This window comes from Meleagris gallopavo, chromosome 10 (genome assembly GCF_905368555.1).
Source record: "Meleagris gallopavo chromosome 10, MGAL_WU_HG_1.1, whole genome shotgun sequence".
Taxonomy (NCBI): Eukaryota; Metazoa; Chordata; class Aves; order Galliformes; family Phasianidae; genus Meleagris; species Meleagris gallopavo.
In genome coordinates this window covers 14564695-14578944 of record NC_139413.1, presented here as the reverse complement: position 1 = coordinate 14578944, position 14250 = coordinate 14564695, and positions in this window count along the sequence as shown.

Genomic DNA, 14250 nt, shown 5'->3' with positions numbered 1-14250 from the left:
TGAGGGCACACAATGAAGGCGTCTCTGGGGAGCAGCTCCCTGTGCTCCCAGCGCCTGCCTGTGCCATGTGGGAAATGATGCTGTAAGCCCTGGTGCTGACACAAGCCCCTGTAAATCTCTCTGCTCAACGCGATGCGCTTGCACTGCTCATGCTCGGTATGGTATGTGTTCCTCATTTCTTTAGGTTGGGAGCAATGACACGATGTAGCAAGGATGTGGAGGGCGGGGAGAGCTGGTACGCTCCCTGCAGCCTCACAGGAGATAGCATCTTGGGTCTCTCCCATTGGGATGGGCACGGAAATGCTGGCCAAATGGCAAAGGAGTCCCTGGGGCAGTGAGGCCACACTGTCAGCGCTGATGTCACCTGTTCTTTAAGTACTGTTGTTGCAGGGCAAGCTCAGGGCTAGAGTGAGCTGAGCTCTGACAAACCTCATCTTTCAGTTTCCTTAGGATGTGTCCAGGGAAGAAGGACCTAAGGACCCAGAGTCCAATCAGCTCATGAGGCTGCGCATGACCAGCAGTAGCTTCACATGCTTGGCAGCAGACTGCAACAAGACAAGAGCCAAGTTGTAGCTGCAGGGAGCTGTCAATAACCACTCTGGAAGGTTTGTTGTAATATGCTGCATGTGAAAGTGCGGACAACCAGATTGCCTGTCCTCTTCTCATTTGGAGTGTGCGTGAAACCCTGAAGTGAAAAAGAGCAGTCTTGTTTCTTTCTCCCTTGTGATTGCCTCAGAAATGCCCCTCCTGCCAAGGGCACAGATCTTCCCCTTGCCATCTCCTTCCCAGTCAGCAGTGGGAGAGATGGTCCTCATATGAAGGCCGGGGTCACTGCAGGAGCACAGAAGCAGAACCAGGAGTGCTGGGAGGGTGAGGACAAGCCCTCAGCTTCCTCCTGCAGCTGGGGCAGCACCAGGGCAGGGCCAGGCAGGCTGTCCGGCTGGGGGGTGGGTGGCTTGGCAAGACAGGCCCTGCAGTCCCACCTTCACCCACCAGCACCTGCACAACCCTAGGCTCTGATCCCGGTTTCCCATCCTGTGTCCTGCTCTTTCTGCAGCTGAGGACCTGGCAATCAAACCCAGACTGGACCTGCTCTGTCCCCAATGGGATAAGAGAAGGCCTGTGTGCTGCAGGCAGACGTGAGGTTTGGCAGAGGTGCAATGAGCGGCAACTGGCCCAGAGCTTCCGCAAATCCCAGCCCATCATGAGGACCTTTCTCCAGCCCTCTGGCTCCAGGTTTATCTGGCACAGAAGTTTTTATCACTGCCTCAAAACTAAATAGGCTGTCCTGTGACTGGTCTGTGGCCAACTGCATTTGCTCTGTCAAGTAAACTTTGGTGCTAGTCATGGTTGTTTGTAGGGCCATGGTGAGTCCTCACACTTGGGCTGTCTGCAGGTGGATAGTCTTGAAACGGTCTTTTTCCACTGGGCCAGTGAGGGTCTGGATGTACCCAGAGGTTGTTCCTCCAGTGAGAAAACAAAGGCCATAACTTCAAGGAGCACTACAGTCATGACCAGAGAGGTCTGGTGGCTTTTGGCCAGGGCAGAATTCCCAGGCACTACCACGGGCAGTGCAGGCAAGATGTGCAATCCCAGGGTGTGGAGGTGAAACACCTACACTGCAGACAAGCTAGAACCTTTCTGCTGTCAGGCATGATTTTATCAGTCCATCCTCCCCTCCGCTGCCAGGACTCAAAGCTGCACCTAAACTGGGGGAGAGTCTGAGCAGCTCATCCAGCAGCACTGTCCATGTGGCATAGTAGCAGTGGCATGGGCACTGGAAAAGGCAATGGCCAGACGGTGTTTCCTTCAAAACCATTTGAATATCTACAGGACGGTTGGGATATGTGTGTCTGTGTTCCTTTACAACGTTGCCATGGCTGGCACATGACATAAATGGGCCCTTAGTTACTTCCAATGACTGGCAGGTTCCCCAGCACAGCACTACCAGAGGTAGTGAGGGAATTCCCTAGGAGAGCCAGATGCAATGAGAGCCACAGAGCACGTGGAGACTGCAGCCAGGAATCTCGCTAACACACATCTTGCTGCCAGCCTTGCGTGATCCTGCAGAACGTGCACTGACTTGATTTGTTATGCCTTTGCATTTCTGAAGTAAGAGGGCTACTCATCTGCCAGAGGTATTTTTTCACATGAATTTTATGGAGTGTGGTAAATAAGTGTTGAAGTTGTGTTGAATTAAATTTGAACTAAGATGTAACCCTTGCCTCTTGCCAGTTGGGGTCATGTGGCACTACTAGGCTGGCTTGTGGTGATTGAATGCAATTGTATTTATTCAGTAAAATATTTTGGCAAAGCTATAGCATCCTGCTTCCTTACTGTGGGCAGAGAGTAGTTCAGTGAACAGAGAACTCCAGTGCCGTCACAGGGTTACCCTTCAGAATAGTTGCTGGCTGCAGCTAAAGGCTAAATGAGATTTTTACAATTCCAGAACAAGTTACAAACCAAAACAAAGTGCAAAGTAATCCTCCTGGCAGACAGTTACTTTGGGAAGCTGAAGTGTCAGGAGCTGGTGAGCTCTGCAGCCCCTGTGCCAGCCTCTGCTTGAAGATGATGCTGCAGAGAAGCAACTTGCATGGCTGCAGCAGCTCTGCACTGTGGGTGCTGAGCAGGAGGAGACTGCCGTGCCCTGTGGGGTAAGATTTATTGTTTTCTTTAAATATCCTTTAAAGCAAAGTAAGCCTTTGGGGAATTCTACCCTCGTTGTTCTAGCAAACTGAAGAGTTTCTACCAAGCCAAAGACCTGAACATCTGTTTCATACCTTTAAATTAAAGTGTGATCACCTGAGCCATGCTCTGCAAAGTGCGCACTCACCCAGTGGAAGAGCAACCCAGCAGTTTGGATATGGGGCTGGGTTGGGCAGCGCCTGCTCCTCCTGTGCTCACGGGGTCTCCATGCCAAGGGACTCCATGTGAGTGGCCTGATGTGCTGCCATGGGAGCCACGTCCTCGCCTTGCCCAGGCCAGTGACAGTTTCTGAGGCATGGGAGACCAGTGTGCAGGGGCTCTGTTGGGACTCAGGCTGCTCCTGGGCTTGTGTTGATGTGCTGATGCCACAGGGAGTGGGGAAGTGGCAGAAGTAGCGGCGTTGCCATGGCAGTGTGGCAGCAGGGATGTAAGGACTTTTTCTTCCACTTTTTAGCTCACTGGGAGCCAACACAAAGGGCTGTGAGGCCCTGGGGAGGCAGCAGGACAGGGCTTGGACAGCCCCAGCGCCAAGATGCAGCATTGCCTTGCCTCCCCAGCACTCAGTCTGCCTTTAGGACAACTGGGGTTTTCGTGTAGGGAAAAAGTAGTCTGTGTTTACCAAAGCTTTTGCTCTTTTCTTTTCTTTTCTTTTCTTTTCTTTTCTTTTCTTTTCTTTTCTTTTCTTTTCTTTTCTTTTCTTTCTTTTTTTTTTTTCTTTCCAATTTTGCAGCTGTAATTCCCATTAGGAAGGCTGATTCCTGCTGATAACGGTAGGAGGCGAGTTCATTGCTCCTGAGGGAAGTTGCACCTAAATATGAAAGATGTTGCTGCTCAAAACTTAGATTCCAGACCTGATTGTTTCTCTGTCCCACATTTTGCAAAACATTTATTGACTTTTTTTAGTTTTTCCCAGGAAATTAACCTGTCTTCTCTGACAAGCTAGAAGATGACTGAAGTAGTGCATCTCCTGTGGCCAGTCAGGCTGCCCGTGCGTCTTCATTCCAGCAAGGGCAACATGCCTAAACACATTGGTAACAACGTGCAGAGGTCAAATACAGGTGGGGCCCATGTCAGGTGTTCCCACTGGCAGTGTCACCATAGCTCTCCTTCCCACTGCCGCAGGTGTGCTCCTTCTGTCAGGAGTGAGCTCTGACCTTGTCTTTGGATGAGGATATTACAAGCAGGAATTGGGAGGATGAGGAATAGTTGCTGGCTGAGCCATTCAGTAGCTTCCAGGGGTAGGAGGCTCAGTGGTACTGGCAGGGATTGGATCCCCCGATCAGACCCTTTGGTGGGAGCGCTGCCCTTCCTCCACCTCCTCCTCTCTGGTTCTTGGCTGCCACTGGCTGCAATGGGATTCTCAGTCCTAAGTGCTTACAGCCCAAAGTACCCACAGTCAGAGATTGCCCTCCCAGGGTGCCGAAGGGTGTTTGATTCCAGCAGTTGGGTGTAACCATCTGTAACATACAAACCAGCTGAAAAGTTGCAGCCAGGATTTTGTACAGGCTCAGACACTGCCCAAACAAAAATGAGCAATGGCCCCCAGATCAATCATTAATAACAACTGTGTGGAAGTTTTCCCCTGACAGGAGCAGAGACAAGCCTCAACTTCATCTAAATCCCATTTAATCAGCTTTCCAAGGCAGCCTTAAAGAGAGACTGGAAACCCAATCAGAATCCATCCATTTTGTGCAGTGCTTGTTTAGAAGTTATGCCTGCAAGATCTGCCCAGTGTGTGAGTGTGCCTTCCTCACAGAGCGACTGCCTTAACATCATCATTCTATTAGAGATCGCTCGGCTGTTGGGGATCTGTGATAACGATGACTTAGAACCAGGCCAGCAAGGAATTCAGACAAACTGCCCCAAGCTGCCTCCATCCCACGTACATTTCCATTTTTCATACTCTTTGTGTCTGCAGCATAGAAGGTTCTTTTCACTCCTACAGTTATGTGTTTACAGTTGCTTCAGGCCTCCAAATACACCCGACATCAAACTCTCTCTAATTGTATAAGAAATGCTTTCAGTTTTAGGAGCTGAAAACAAGTGCTATTCCTGCTGTGCTCTGCCTGCCCTGCAGCTCATGCTGGGTTTTGGTTCCATTTCGATATGTGTTCTAGTGTTTTGGTTGCCTTCCAAAACAGCCAGGTTGACTTGCAGCTCCTTAATAACATGGTGTCCCTGAGCACTTTGTTTTCAGATCTTTAATGTATTATTTGCCATGGGTGCAGAGAGAAATGCAATAGATGCCAGGTTTACTATGCCTTACGGAGCATTCTGTGATTTTTTTCCTCATTGCAGTTCACATGAAGAAGTTTGTTTATATTGCAGAACTTCAAAGCATTTGAATTCAATTTTGCTTTTCCTTTTAAGGCTGTGAAAGGGAGAGGTGAGACTCCAGGATGTGGGCTTCAATCGTGTCACCAAGGGGCAGACTGGGGGCTATGGGCACCATGGAGGCTGGGGGGGGAATGGGTGGGACACTTTCATTGTGTAACGAACTCCCGATTGATCCAAATGGTAACTGCATATACACCAGACACTAGTTAATCTGATGTGTCATGGTAGGAAAGGTTCAGGTTGGATATTAAGAAAAGTTTCTTCTCAGAAAGAGCGGTGAGGCACAGGCACAGGCTGTCCGGGGAGGTGGTGGAGTGAATGTCCCTGAGGTGTTCAAGAACTGTGGAAATATGGCACCGAGGGACGTGGTCAGTGGGCATGATGGGAAGGGGTTGGATCTGATGATCTCAGAGGTCTTTTCCAACCTTAATGATTCTATGGTTCTGTGAAATGCAGCTCCAACTCTGACCCAAAGATGATCTCTGCTCCTTCTGTACTGCTTCCAACACCACGCTGGCACGTGTCCCTTGTTGGGGGCACACACACACTGGGCTCCGTTTGGCTGACCACAGCGGCTCTGCATGGCCACACAGATGCTGCAGCCCACCCTTGGCACTGTGGAGCTATGCAGGCATCCGCAAAGGGCAGAGCTGAAGTCTGCAGGGAAGAGGAAGGAGGTTTTTTACTGTTGCTTTTGGTTTCTGTTCTTTCTTTTTAACTAAAATCTGAAAGCTGTCTAGGGGAAGCTCCTATTCTTGCTACTATTCCTCTTTAAACCATTCTTTTTGTCCTTCACTTGCTTTGAAAGATTTTTATTCCCTCATCTTGTTTCTCAGAGCCTCTCCTTTTCCTGGTTGCTCCGTCACTGAGGGTAAAAGTCCCAAAAACAAAAACAACAAACAAAATAAATAACTCAGACTTACAGGAAAAGGTCGGCTATTTCTGAACTTCCTCTGCAGACTTTATTTCTGGATCCTTCTGTACCCAGTGCCTTCTGCCTCCTACCTGTAGGGCCTCAACACTCTGACATCCCAAGTGCTGTGCCTGGGGGGGATGGGGGAGGGGGGGGGACGGGGAGGGGGGGGAAGAGGCACTTATGCTGCTCTTAAAAGCAAAGGAAAAGCCTCAGCTAGCTGAGGAAATGTAACCTCTCCTGGAGAGGTGCCAACCTGGGGGACGGGTTCTCCTCTGAAAGATGCTGGAGACATCTTGTATGAGCTGCCCCCGCAAGCACAGAGTGGAAAATGTCTCCATCAACTGCCAGAAGGGACTCACGCAGAAGGAAGAAGGTGGGTCTAAAAGCAAGCTATAGGGGAGGGATGGAGGGCTGCACCTTCCTCCTCCTTCACACTGCAGGAAGAACATGAGGATTGAAAAACAGCTTATTTTTCTTGAAACAAATTGCAAATAACTGGAGGGCTTGAAGTGCCTGATCTATTTATAATAAAGTCAGTGGGAGGTTTAATTTGCTTATTTTCCTAACACTTAATAAAATATCTGGCAAACAGAAGTGAGAAAACCACTTATATTAAAAACTTTGCACTCCCAATTCTTCAGCAAGCCTTCAGCTGCAGTTCTGCTCATCAGTGGGGATCTGGAATTTAGAGCGTCGAAAAATAAACGCTCCAAAAAAATGCTGTGAACAAAGCTGCTAGGCCTATTTCCTGTCAACAGAAAGCAATCCCCAGCTCTTCCAAGGTAACTTCATGTAACTTCAACAATTTATGTATTTATTTATTTATTTAAAGGAAGAGTTGTTATAAAGCTCCAATCCCTTTCTGGATCAGCCCAGAAGCTGACACAGTGCCAGTGGAGCTGATGCCATCGTCAGCCCCAAAATGTGCTGAAATTCCACGTAGGGAAGGAGACATTATCAGCAACTATTTACACTCACAGAAGCCTATGAAACATTTCAGAGCGTTTAAACCAGGTTGGGCAGAGGAACAATGTTTCTATCATGTGTATGATTTGTGATTTTCCTTTCCTGGGTACCAGCCATGGTAAAGAAAGAGTGACTTTGCATCAGAGCTGTGAAGGCAGTGCTGCTGCTTGCTCGGTGCTGGAGCAGGCTGTGGGGCCGGCCGTGCTGGCGCAGGTAGGCTGGGTTTTTCGGTCATTTGTCGCTGTCTCTGTGCCCCGCTCCCCTGGGCTCCAGTTTTCTGTGGTCTTCCTTCAGCCAGTGGTTCTCACACTCTCAGCACTTTTGTAATGCAGACGAACCTTACTCTCCCTCTTCCTTGAACTGCACTGTACTTGGAAAGCTCTGAGAAACGTTCATCTCTTGAGGGCAGAAAATTCCCAAAGCCCCCTGTTAGCAGCCTATGATCAAATCCTGGCAGGCTCTTTGGCTCCCTGTCCTGCTTTCTCTCACTCACCTGACATTTACCCATACTTCCTATTGGTGCTGCAGCAGCTGAAAGGCATCTGGTCAGTGTCAGCAGTTATCTGCCTTTTTTCTTCCTACCGTCCCTCGTTACGTATGCTCACTAATTCAATTCTGTTTTGAAAGGAAATATATGAGAAATTAACTGGCAAGGCATCAGCAGCTGCCAGAACTCCAGGGGAAAAGAAATCCGTGAGCTAATGGAGTTAGTGGCAATGGAAACCTGGACATGACTACAAATTGCTTCAGCACATGTGATCCTGAAAAAAGAGAGAGGGGGTCAAAGGAACTGGGAAAGCTGGGAAGAAAGCTGGGGTATTGCCCATGGTGTAGCACAGCTGAGTATTTCCAATCCCTTTTATTTTTTCTTTTCTTCCCTTCTTTTTTCTTTGAGGAGGAAGGGAGCAGTGTGGTGGGAGGAGGACATGTGACACAGATGTTCCTTAGCTCTGGGGAGACATTTGCTGTTTTAAGGCTATCCATCTCTGACCTCAGTGCTGGGGCAGGTTCCTCAGTGTGCTGCAGTTACACGGCCCTGGGCCTGGTGCTGGCACACAGCTTTCAGGCTGAGGACATCCCACAGGGCTGTGGGAGAAGGCTGGGTGCAGCCTGAGTGACCACAGTCAACACTCAGAGCTCTGTCAGCTGCTGCTCACACTTACAGTTCCTGTGCCCTCCCCCCCCAGCAGCTTGAGAGTGTTTCAGCACAGAGAGGTGCTGCTCTTTCCCACCTAGCTTTGTTTCTGGCCAGAATGGAGAATTCGGGTACCGGCAGGCTGATGGCATATGGATGTGCTTCCTGGGACAGCCATACAAATGGTGCAGCATGAGGGATGGCGACTCTTTAAACCATTTGGCTGCAAAGCAGCCCTGGATCAGCAGCTCTTGCAGCAGCTCTGTGTCGTGATGCTATTGTGGATTGTTCTTTTTATCTTGCTGATTGTAAAAGCAACAGCAAAGCTTTTCTTATGGCTTTTTTCTTTTTCTTCCTTTATTTCTTTTCTTAGAAGAAAACAGATGGTCCAGTGCTCTGCAGGCACTGTGGAGATAAGAGGGTGTCCTTGGCCACAAAATAAAATCTCTTGTGTTTTTTTTTTTAATTTGTTTTTGTTTTGTTTTTTTTTTCTTTTTTTTCCAGGTCCCATTTCCTGCAGAACTTGCCTGGCTCAGTGCTGAGTCTGTATGCTGAGATCTGGTGCTGCACACTGGGCACAGAGAGAAATTTTTCCTGGTTGACTCTTCTGGACTGACTTCCCGAGGCAGGAGCTGGAAACCACCAAGTCATCAGGGTTTCAGCACACAGAGATGCTGTAAATCCTCCTGTGAATGAGGCCCACTGTGGAATGGTTATTTTCAGACGCGCTGCAACCAATCTATCCAGAGAGAGCTGGTCTCTGGGCATCACTAACAGGACTTGGATAACACAGCAGGAGCAGGAGAGAGATGTACAGGAGTCATTTAAAAATAGAAAAATAGAATTTAAAAACCAACTCTTCTGGATGTAACTTGAAAAATAAGCAAGTAGAAAATACGAAACAAATGCAAATGTCTCCAGGTTTCTAGTTCTTCAAAAGTGATGATGATTCAGGTAGGTGATGAGAAGCTACAGAATTAAACTATTAAATCAAAGAAAAAAGAGAGTGTATGTACATATGTATGCATTTTGAAAGATTAATGCTGAATTATAAATACTTTTGAATCATAAAATATAGAGCTTGTCAGTGGTTTCTGTCGAAGGTAGAACATCTGATTTCATTTGTTCACAGCACAGCCTGTATGAACTATCACATTAAAAACAGAAAAAAAGGGAGAAAGACACCATGATATCATGTAGGCTTAAAATAATAATAATAATAAAAATAAATAATAATAATAATAATAATAATAATGGCAGCTGAGTAATTATTAATGGGAATCTCAGCATGGATAGATGTGTGGAGCAGGTTCCTCTAGGAATCAGCTCTTTCCACGCAGTCATCAGTAGATGAGCTGCAAAAGGCGTGGTTCTTTCTTCTCTTACAAAAGCAGGAATATTTATCATTGTGAAGGCTTATCAGTAATGCAGGATAGTGGGGAGGTGTCACATTTGTAGACACAGCCTGAGGAGCACAAGGATCTGTCCAGGAAGGAAGAAGAGCCACAAGCAACTCAGGGAAGGTGGAGGAGGAAGAAGCTCTGACAGAATCAGTGACCTGCATTCTCAGACCACTGAATTGCAGGAAGACTTGGAGTCAGAGCGAGCAGACAGCAAATAAAGCAGAAAATCAGATTAGAGTATAATGAGCAACTGGAAGTCCTTCAGCCAGCAGCAAAGCCTTCTGCTGGAAGGAGAGGGATGGCACTGCCTGAGAAAGCAGTCAGCTCTGGGATCAAGCTGGACAACAACAGAGGTGTGTGTGATAGTATCATATGGGCTTCTCTCACTGACTTCCACTTACTACTGCTGAAAAGAAAATAGTGTGAAATGAAATAATTAATGCAGGAAGATACGTGAATTTCTAGCAGCAAGTGGAAAACTGAATGGAGCGCTACCAAGCCAAAACCTTCCTGCTCTTGAGGGTATGTGTATATGTTTGTGATGCCCAGAAAGTCTTTGAGACGATCCAAATAATGATGATGCCCAAATAACAAAAAGGCCCACAGGAGAGGCTCATGGTGCAGAATCCTTCAGATCTCTGCATTGTAACTGCTGCAAACTCTCATGTGAATGTGTGTATTGACTAGAGAGATTTCTACGTATTTAGCTTCTTTTTGTGGATGCAAAGAGCAAGTCAAACCAAGGTAATGTCATCTGAATTCAACACGCACCAGATACAGAGGCCATGCTTATTTAAAGCAGTACCTCGAGGGCAGGTTTCTTTCATCTTCAGTGAGCAGGGTGTATGGCTCGGAGCTAAGGACTTCCATGTACTATGCTGCCCACGGCCCTTCTGCATGTTAGCCTGCAGCTGCCCTTTGTCCTGCCCAAGGGCCACTCAGCTCTGGGAGCTGCAGTTAATTTCCCCAGGGCAAGAGAATGCAGCGCTGGGTAGGAGTAGAGGGTTGGTTATGCGTGTCCTGGATAAATGTGTCCACTGGAGGCTGCTCGTGCTGCTCCCTTAACAGAAAGTGCCTGAAAGTACTGAAGCTGGAGCCGTGCTTGACCCCAGAGAGGATATCCAGAAGGACTGAAGGATCCATCACTACCATCGTGAGATGGACAGACATAACTGAGGTGGGGGACAGATACAGAGTGATGTGCACTGGGAGACCTGGCAGCCGAACAGAGCAGAGTGCTGTTAGTAAAACCTGCTGCAAAAGGCTGCAGGTACCTATCACCTCATCATGTAATGCTCGTACTAAACAGGGCAGCGCTGTCTCTCAGATCACTCACGTAGCACCAGAGGTGGTAATGCTGCTCTGTTCAGCCACAGAATCCTGCCTTTGATAGCACTGAGTCGCACCCCCTTTTCATCTGCCATTCTGCAGAGCATCGGTACGTAGAGAGAAAAGAGGGGAAACAGGATATACAGAAGTTCACTATAAGAGAATCAGACTGCTTGCTCAGATGTTTTTCTTCTTTTCCCTTTGCTTCTCTGAATTAACCCTCTCCAGTTCTCTCTATCTCTAGAGGAAGATGCTGGTGTCCAGCGCTGTTTTAGACCCCCTTAGGTGCCGCTTCTGCCCTCGAGCAGCTGCTTTGCATTGACCAGTCTCTGGAGATGCTTTGCTGGATCCGGCAGCTCCACATTGCCTAAGAAATCTCAGGGTGCCTCAGGTAGAGCCAAGCACCACTGGCTGCTTAGGCAAATTCTGATGGCAGCTCCTTCTCTTTTTTTTCTATTATTTCTTTCCCATTGTTTCCTTTTTTCATTCAATTTGGGCCTTGGTAGCACCCCAGGAAGTGATGACTGGTGTTTCTGTAGAACTGCAGCTGCCAGCAGTGTTTGTGTTGTAGCCACAGCCACTGCAGCAGTGCAGCAAGTGGAGATGAGCGGTGCCAACTGGTTGTGGCACAGAAAGTTCTCCTTCCTCTCCTTGAAAAGGAAGGGCAGGAAGGAAAATGATAAAGTAGAGAAGCATTCATTCCAGCTGCGGATTCAAGTGCCCTGCATAAGCAGTAATCATCAGCAATAGAGGGCAAAGACCTTGCACAACATCTTTCCTTTGCTTCAGCAGATGTCCAGAGCCCACTGGTGAGTGAGGACAGGGGTCTGAATGGGACAGATCCAGTGAGGATCTCCTCTGAGGGAAGGACTTGCATAACAAGTCCTTGTCACCTCCTTTCTGCTCAGTATTAGGAAAATTTTTGTGATAAATCTATTAATGGTATGCAGTTCTTTCCCTGCTCCTCCCCTCTCCTCTTCTGTCCCTGTTAGTCTTTTTAAATATTCAGGTGCGCAATGCTTTCCCAACCTGAAAAGTAAAATCAGAAAGAAAACAGAGGTTAAAAACCCAGTGTCACTCTGCAGCTCAGCCCTGATGTGGCACTGACTTAACAGCGCAGAACATTTTCTTCTCTGGCTGCCTGTTATCAGTAATGGAAATGGGAAAATGTTGCTTTTTCCAGATCATCATCATGAATCCTCTGAGCAGCAGTGACGGGTGCAGGAGCGCGCTGGCATGGTGGCAATGTCCCCGTAAGGCCTTGCCTGCCTGTGCTGCGTGGGGATTGTGCAAAGTTGTGCAAAGACTTATCAGATAATTTGTGAGCAGCTGTAACCCAGACAGAGAGCAGTTGTTTTTCCACTCTTTCCTTGCATCCTGTGAGGGAGGTGGGATCCTAGGCGGGGATGTAAGGGGCAAAGAGGATGTCAGCATGCATCTTCCTAAGGAATTCTTCATCTGTTTTGAAGAATTGTTCTCCCTTTTCTGTTAAAGCATATGGTTAACAGAGAAATCAGCTGCATTGTGCTCTAAATCCATGTGGATGCTATTTTTTTTCTGATGCAATGAAGCATTCAGTGTATAGCTCCCTATAATGTGGTCTGATAGAGCATCTTCTGCTCACCACTGTGTATGTGTTTCCTTGATCGCTTTGTGACTAATGCAATTGGAAACATATTCCAAACACAATGATGGGAAGAAAGAGAGGCCAAATTTCCCTTCAATGCTTGCCATGTGATTATCTTTACTCATGTGGTTTTCTGCGATTCTTTTGCATATACTACTACACACCGAGTTGAGAGTCTCCCTGCCTTTGTGACATTAAAGGAACCATTCTTTCACAGCGTGGGGTTTTCCAGGCTAGCAACAGAAGTAACATTGTATTTCTTAAAGCAGACCTTCTGCAAGTGAGGTTTGTGATCAGTGGTGCCATCCGTCAAGGTCTGCTCCACCTCCACAGAGGAAGCAAACCATGGCCATTGACCCCACAGTAACCTGCCTCACCTCCAGTTGCTCTTCCAGCAACAGAGGTGTCTCCCAGGCCCTGTATCACATCTGCATCATTCTGGCTGCTGACCTGTGCCCTTCGTGACACTGTGTGAGGCAGTGGTTTATCAGAGGCACAGCGAAATGGTGTAACTTACCCTAAAAATTCTAAAGACAGAAGGTGTGTTCCTAAGCTTTGATCTGCAAGTATCAAGACACCAATCTGCCTGTCCAGGTGGAGAGTTCTGTGCTCTCCATCAGTGGTATTTGAGGCTTTTAAGAACCCACACCACCTTTTTATTTTTATTTATTTATTTATTTTTAAGTCTGTGCAAGCATGAATTGAAACAGGAAGAAAATGTCTGTAAGACTTCAGTGAGTGGACTTGGGAAAGAATCCTGAAATACTAAAGAGCAAATCCAGCGCATGTGTATCTGATGTACTCTGGCTTTTTCAGGCACTGCTGACACCATCATTTTCCAAATGATGAAGCCCTGGAAGGGAAAACATAAGGGTTTCACACTAATGTGATTTGTGATATTGTCATACTTCTGGTCTCTGCTAGCTGAGCTGAATGGAAACACCCACTGTTGCTGCTTCTGTTCTCTCCAAGCCCAGTAGGAGGAGGTGAGAGCAAAGCCCACCTGTGAAGGAAAGTAACCCTGGAGACAATCCCTGCCCACAGCAGGGGTTAGGAGCTAGATGAATTTTAACTCCCAACCTAAGCCATTCTGTGATTTAATGATTCTATGATCTCTTGTCTGCTATTGGTCCTGGTGCCATCAGTTGTGCCTCCTCATCTTTCTGAGATGCTGCTCTGCTCACTCATATCCAGGAACTCCATACAGGAAGAACAGATTCAAAAAGTGAGGCATGGATGAATGAAAGGGATCTTCAGCTTTAGTCCAAACCAGTTTATCAAGCTGAGACTTCATCCCAGACCATTACACGCTCAACCAGGCACAGCAGAAATCAGCTCTTCCTTCTTGTTCATGCAGGCCTGGGCAAAGATGCTGCACGTTGTTCAGAAGAATAAACATCAACCAGCATCACAGACAGCTCATTTCTACCGTCATCACTGATCTCAATCTGTCAACTGCTTTTGCTACTTCTTATTTCTTGGCAAAGGCACCCAAGCCAAAGTTCCTTTGGGAGATGCAAAGACAATAGAAGGAAGCATTTGCCTGATGGCTGATGTTGCCGCAGAGCTGGCCAGCGCACATGGAAGTATTGAATTTGTGATGGAAAATTTCATGAGAAAATTGCAAGGATAAGACCTGCATTTCTAAGGACCTCTCTGCTTCCCGGTGCACACTCCAATTCTGGCTGGAATCAGCTTTTCTTGGCAAAGCTCCCACCTGTAGCAATGAATGGTTTTGGGGCTCAGATAGAATTGCAGCAGTTGGTTGCAGCAGTTCTCCCACTTGCTCTGTTTTCTATTCCTGAGCCTAACGTGTCACAGATTTCTGAGA